The sequence below is a fragment of the Ascaphus truei genome, chromosome 3 (assembly GCF_040206685.1).
Source record: "Ascaphus truei isolate aAscTru1 chromosome 3, aAscTru1.hap1, whole genome shotgun sequence".
Lineage (NCBI taxonomy): Eukaryota > Metazoa > Chordata > Amphibia > Anura > Ascaphidae > Ascaphus > Ascaphus truei.
The window spans coordinates 367966906-367973314 of NC_134485.1; the positions used below are offsets into that span (position 1 = coordinate 367966906).

Below are 6409 nucleotides of genomic sequence, written 5' to 3' on the forward strand. Positions count from 1 at the left end.
ATATTATATAGTATAATATAGTATAATATATATATTATATACACAAACAACTTTGCAAAGCGTCGTAAGAGCGTTAGCCGTTTTGGCGTTGTAAAAATGAACATAGGTATGCATTGCATAGCGTTGGATAAGCCATTCGTTGTAAAACGAAGCGTTGTAGAACGAGGACTGCCTGTACAAAACATTTCCCAAATAACACGGCATGGGTGTGAGTCAGTGTCAGTGGTTTAGTACCCACCTAATTCTGAGTATGTTGGCTTGTAATGGTGCCAGCGCACCATGGGAGCTTGTGGTGTACTAAACCTGTTGCTGGCCTGTTCTTCAAAAATGGTGCTTCACTGTGCTTTTATAGCTGTTGACTATTGTCCCCTACAGCGGTGCTTGATCGCTCGTCCATGTCTGGCACTGTAGCTCTCTGCTCCTGATGACACAGGCACACGTGCACCCAATGCAGACCGCGACCGAACCTGATAGCACTTAGTCCGCGTAGATCTGAATCCAACATGGCCACCACATTTCCTTTTAAAAGGCTCCTCTCCCTCATAGTCCCTCCCCTTCCACAGTCGTTATTATTGGCTGCTCTCATGTCCATCACAGTCACATGTCCAGAGCACATTAGAGGGGAATCTGCCAGGGGACTGTGTGAGTGTGTGTGATCTCATTATACAGGGGGTTACACACCTCGCAGGGCATATTCTCTTGTATTTCATGTACCCATTTCCTGAATGACCCGTTTTTAACTTATGGATCGCCAACTTGGAAGACACTGAAAAAAGTTTTTGTAAAGGCTTTATCTTTTGTTGTATACATTAGGTCACTATCACAGTAGTGTAGGGGTGTTCTGGTTTCCTCTCTGTACCTCCGCTGCAGGGTGCAATCATGGGGGGTGCTTTGAGGGAGCGTCCAGAGGTTCCGCGGCGGCCCGATAGCACAGGGTGCCGCCATGTTGTAATGGGCATTGCGCAATACTCATGCACGACCAGAGGCACGGAGAGAGTTCGCACATGCGCAGTGTAAGCGCGCGAAAACGGCTGGTCAATACCAGTAGGCTCTGAAGTAAAACTACAATTCCCATGAGCCTCAGCTGAGCCACTTGACACCAGGGAACGAATAGGCGTGCAGGGATTGCTGGCAGGCAGGAAAGGGAAGCGTGGGGGAGAGACCACGCTAGTAGAGGGCGCCGGAGGAGCAAGGAGATAGGTTGTGTGTGTGCAGGGGGTCAGTGACCCGCCTGCGTAGGCCAGATTCCCCCTCAGTCCCAGTGCAGACCCTGAGTCACCATTAGCTTGTGGTGCTGCAGGGAAAGCCCTAGAGAGAGAGAGACATTCTATTCCCTTACTGTATTAGCAGACAGGGACACAGTGTTCTTCCTGAGTTGCGGTGTGCGAACAGTGGTTTGGGCTCAAACTGCTGGACATTACCAAACTCGTGAGAGACTATGCTGGATCGGCGGATCCTTTTCGAAGTCTGTTACCGGCTGCTGGAGTAGCCGGAAGGTATTTAATAAGTGCACCAACACCGGTACCTTCAGGCGCTGATCCTGCCTTGGGGGAGGGTTCTTTGGGGACACTGGGTTGAGTGACCAAGGGACTGAGTCTATACATTGGACACGGTGTGGGGTACACGCGGTGGTGGGAAGTGACATTACTCAATGTGGAGAGTGGCCAGGCCACTGGGGTATATTTACTGAATATCAGCTGTTCATGTACTGTGACTATATGTGTTTTATCCCTAATAGGTGTACGCTAAGGTTTTGCGGTTACTTATTAGTAAAAGGTTACAACGTTGAGGCTTGTTATCATTATTCTTACCTAGGGGAATCTTACTTATTGGGGATCCTGGGTAACTGGAGGCGCTGCCAAGAACATATTGTTACCCCAGGCTCCCAGTTAGCGGAGGCCCAGATCTCGCTGAGCCAGCAGGTACATACAGCACTAGTAGTCTCTCTATATCAGCAGGAAAGAGGGCTACAGTAGCAATCCTATTGACACAAATATATGTCGTTTTGTAGGTTTGGGTTTTGAGCCTGCAGGGGCTGTGTAAGTTTTTAACGTACCCCTACCCTTGCCCATAGAACCAGACATGTGCAAACAGGAAATCGGGCTGGGACTGTAAAGGTCACCGGATCATCATTTTTAGGTGTAATACAGGGTACACAACCTATAGAAATAACTGGGTATGGCAGGGTACTGTTTAAGGTAATACGCTGTTGACATTAAATATATACACTATTCCACTAAAATATACCACATATCGACATAATGCAAACGTCTTAATAATCCAAGAGGGCTTCTGTGAGAGAGGACAAACGTTTTTAATGATCCATCATCAAATGGTGAGACATGTGGTACTGTGTCAGTGTTATCACAGAGTCAGAATGAACGTAGATATACACCCCCCCCCCTCTTCCTATTACCATAAATAGGGGTGCACTAGGGTAAGTAGAAGAAATGTAAACAAGAGAGCGGTGGAGTGTTCTCTGCAAGTATTGTGGTGTTCCTCCACCAAAGTACCCCTTAGAGTGCACTCACATAAGTGAATAAATCAATGTAATACAGTTAGACTTGTTATGTAGAGATAATACTAGGAATTATACATTCTATTAGCCCCTAATAATGTATTGTATATTGAATATTTACTCAAACCAATTTTATTAAACGCAATCTGTAAAATAAAGCAGGGTATAAAACCTATGCACATACAAACATATATTTGGTGTATTTTATAATATAAACACCTAAGGTATCATTAGCCCCTCTCACCATGTACAGGCGGTCCTCGGTTATCCGACGCAATGCGTTACTCAAAATGGCGTCGGATAGCGAAGCGTCGTAAAGCGAAACCCGTTTTCCCATAGGAACACTGTTTAAATCAAACGTTCCGTTCCTGAAGGCATTTTTAATGCTAAAATACACAGAAAATGTTACTCAAGCAATAAGATATGCAGCGCACACATAGATTATGATGGAACCATTATATTTATTGATTCCAGAACTGTAAAATAAAACTATAAAAATAAAACTATGCTGTATTCTGTACAGAAATGTACATGAGCAAAAAAAAAACACATCAATTATTGGAGGAAGATGATTGGGGGAGGGGATCTTCAACAGACAACGGACTTTTTGGAGGTGATGTAGGTGGAGTTGAAGGTTTCGGCCTCTTGAAGAATCTCTTCATTGAAGTCTGGACAGATCCTTTCCTTTTCTGCGTGTAGATCTCTCTATAGCAGCTGATTTGGTTAGACACCCCACGACTGACTGTTGAACTCCGTTCAATGTTAGGGTCATTGTCCTCAAATATGGCCAGTGCGCTATCAATGTGCTTGAATGCCGCAGCCAACATTTTGCTTGACAATGATTTACGTGGCTGTGGCTGTGCCGCATCAGCAGATTGGTGGGCCTCCTCTTCAGCAATTTTTTGCTCTTCTAATTGCATGAGGTCTTCATTGCTCAACTCGTTAGAATGTGAGGCGAGCAACTCCTCAATATACTCAGTTTCCACCTCCAAGTTGAGATCTCTGGCCATTTGCACAACAGTTTCTGTAACTTTTGCAACAGTCTCTGTAAGGCCTTGGACATCAGACACAAAATCAGGGCACAAATTACGCCAAACTCCATTTAAATTGGATTGTTTCACCTCATTCCATGCCTCTCTGATGTTTTTCACTGCATGGAGAATGTTGTAACCCTTCCAAAATTCTTTTAAGGTTGGACCACCTTCCACATCGCTTGCTCTGATGGCCTGGGCAAATGTTCGCCTAAGATAGTAGGCCTTGAAGGAAGCGATAACCCCCTGGTCCATCGGCTGTATCAATGAGGTGGTGTTGGGGTGCATGAATACCACCATGACGTTTGGATGATGGTCATCCAGGTACACGGGATGGCCAGGAGCATTGTCCAGGAGCAGCAATGCTTTGAAATCGAGGTTCTGGTTCATGCAATATAATTGCACAGCTGGAATAAATTGATGCTGGAACCAGTCCTCAAAAAGGCTCCCTGTTACCCATGCCTTACGGTTGGACTTCCAAATCACTGGAAGTGTGCTCTTTGCATAACCCTTGAATGCCCTAGGGTTTTCTGCATGATAAAAAAGCAAAGGTTTTAGCTTGAAATCACCTGCAGCATTTGATCCAAGCAGAAGAGTCAGCCTGTCCTTTGCAACTTTAAACCTGGGCAAAGATTTTTCCTCTTTTGCAATGTAGCTTCTACTGGGAATTTTCTTCCAGTAGAGCCCAGTCTCATCAACATTGAACACTTGATGTGCGCAATAGCCACCGTCCTCTATAATTTTGGCCAATGTAACAGGGAAGGTTTTAGCTGCCTCCTCATCCGCACTAGCAGCTTCCCCGGTCACTTTAATGTTATGCAAATTTGCCCTCTCTTTAAACCGCATAAACCAGCCCTTACTTGCAGTGAACGTTTCCTCAGTGGTCCCTTCTCCATGCTGTTGCTTAATGTCCTCATACAGACTCAAAGCCTTGGCCTGAATTAAGGCTAAACTAATGGGCACATGACGCTGGGATTGATCTTCCAGCCATATGATGAGGAGTTTTTCTACCCTTGCAATATGCCCAACACGTTCCCTTATTGTTGTACCTTGCATAGGTGCTGAGCCCTTGATCTGTTCCAAGATTCTTGCCTTGTCTTTGATTATTGTCACAATAGTTGTGCGAGGTATATCCAAGGCACGTCCAATTTCTGTGTTTGTCTCTCCTTTCTCAGAGCGCTTTATTATGTTTTGCTTGGTCTCCAAAGTTATAGATTTTCTATTCCTTTTTGGAGTAACAGTACTTTGCTTTTTGCTTTGATTAGCCATGGTTTAGGGCCTAAAATACACCACCAAACCTTCACACAGACTATTCAGAATGATTTCCCTAGCCTGCAGCCGTCTGGTTGTTCATTTGTAGCAATTTTTTAAAGCGTCGTAAGAGCGTCGGATAAGCCGTTCGGGCGTCGTAAAACGGGCCATAGGGATGCATTGACAAGCATCGGATAAGCCGTTCGTCGTAAAACGAAACATCGTAAAACGAGGACCGCCTGTACCCTCCTTTGAATAAAGAACTTATCAAAGTATTAGTGCAGTCCCTCCATAGGGATCGTTAGTGAGGAGCATTGTGTCCTCCTATTAAGTCAGTTCTGGTTGTTATAATACAGCATACCAGTCTCTTCTGGAGAGAGACTGTTTGGAGGTATGTATGGGCATCAGGTAAGCGTGATTGGCATCCTAAAATGTCTGTAGTACATTAGTATTGTCATGTACTAAAAGCCTAATGACCTAGCTATCCTAAGTTTGGATGACTCCCATATTGTGAATGGGGACGTGTGTGTGTGTGTGTGTGTGTGTGTGTGTGTGTGTGTGTGTGTGTGTGTGTGTGTGTGTGTGTGTGTGTGTGTGTGTCTATATACGTATAATTTTGTTTACACTTCTGTAATTTTTTTAAGTATTTACAGTAACAATAATGTAATCCAATATCTCCTTTGTTTTTGTTTTGCTTTTAAAATAAATAAACATTGAATAAATCTATGTAGAATCAGTTGATGTTTCAATTGTTGAAAGATGAAAAATATTAGTAACCAGTAAATTTTATATTTATTAAAAACCCTATATTTAGAGTGACAGATTTCAAACATGTAGCACTCTGCAGTGTAATCAATAATAGACAGTAATTCATTGAGAAATCTTTTGCTCTTGGTTTTTTTTCCAGATGGGCCTTGGGCTGCTCCACCTGTTGTCTTTGATATACTGTATAGTGTGGGCCGACATTTTGCTGTGAGTCTGATCTCACCAGCTGAAGGTTGTAGGGTATCAAGGAAACTGAACACAAAAACAAGTTTTGTTTATCCTTTTACATGTGAACTTTGAACAAAATAAAATGAGTAACATGGAATTTGCTGTAGCCTGTCCTAATTTGCATAATGTATTTTTGTGACTTGGGTTAAAAAATGTTTGAAACTTCAATTACGTGTAGCCTGATGATAGAAGGTAAGGGATGGGCTGACCATTACTTTTTGGTCCCGAAAGACTAGGAATCGCAACCACGTTATTTTCTTGTGGGGGTTTTATAATTTTTACCCAATCTGTGATAAAACTGGAAGCGGTCTTAACCTTTTGATATTTTGTTTGACTAATGATGTCAGCATAATTAGCTTAAAGAAATAATAGGACAGTGCTATAATTACTAGATAATGGTCAAATGAAATAGGCTCAAAGAAAATAGGAAGTGACTTTTACACAAATAAAATTAAATGAATCTTTCTAACAAAGCCACTTCTATTGATAAGCTACGTGTGCCATTGACTGCTAATGCAGTTTTGCATTAAACTATTGGGAATAATTGTATGTCATTCCATGTCTGCACCAACTATGTATGCAGCGCCTTGCAAAATAGATAACAGAATACAGGGAA

General features: G+C 43.0%; 1 long non-coding RNA gene across 1 annotated transcript in view; it reads left to right on the forward strand.

Annotated features, from left to right (window-relative positions):
- Nucleotides 1-5852, forward strand: part of LOC142490201 (uncharacterized) — an 82442-nt gene extending 76590 nt beyond the window's left edge. Inside the window, exon 3 of the long non-coding RNA XR_012800003.1 lies at nt 5708-5852. This is a non-coding gene — a long non-coding RNA (uncharacterized LOC142490201). The remainder of the gene's footprint in view (nt 1-5707) is intronic.
- The last annotated feature ends 557 nt before the right edge of the window (nt 5853-6409 follow it).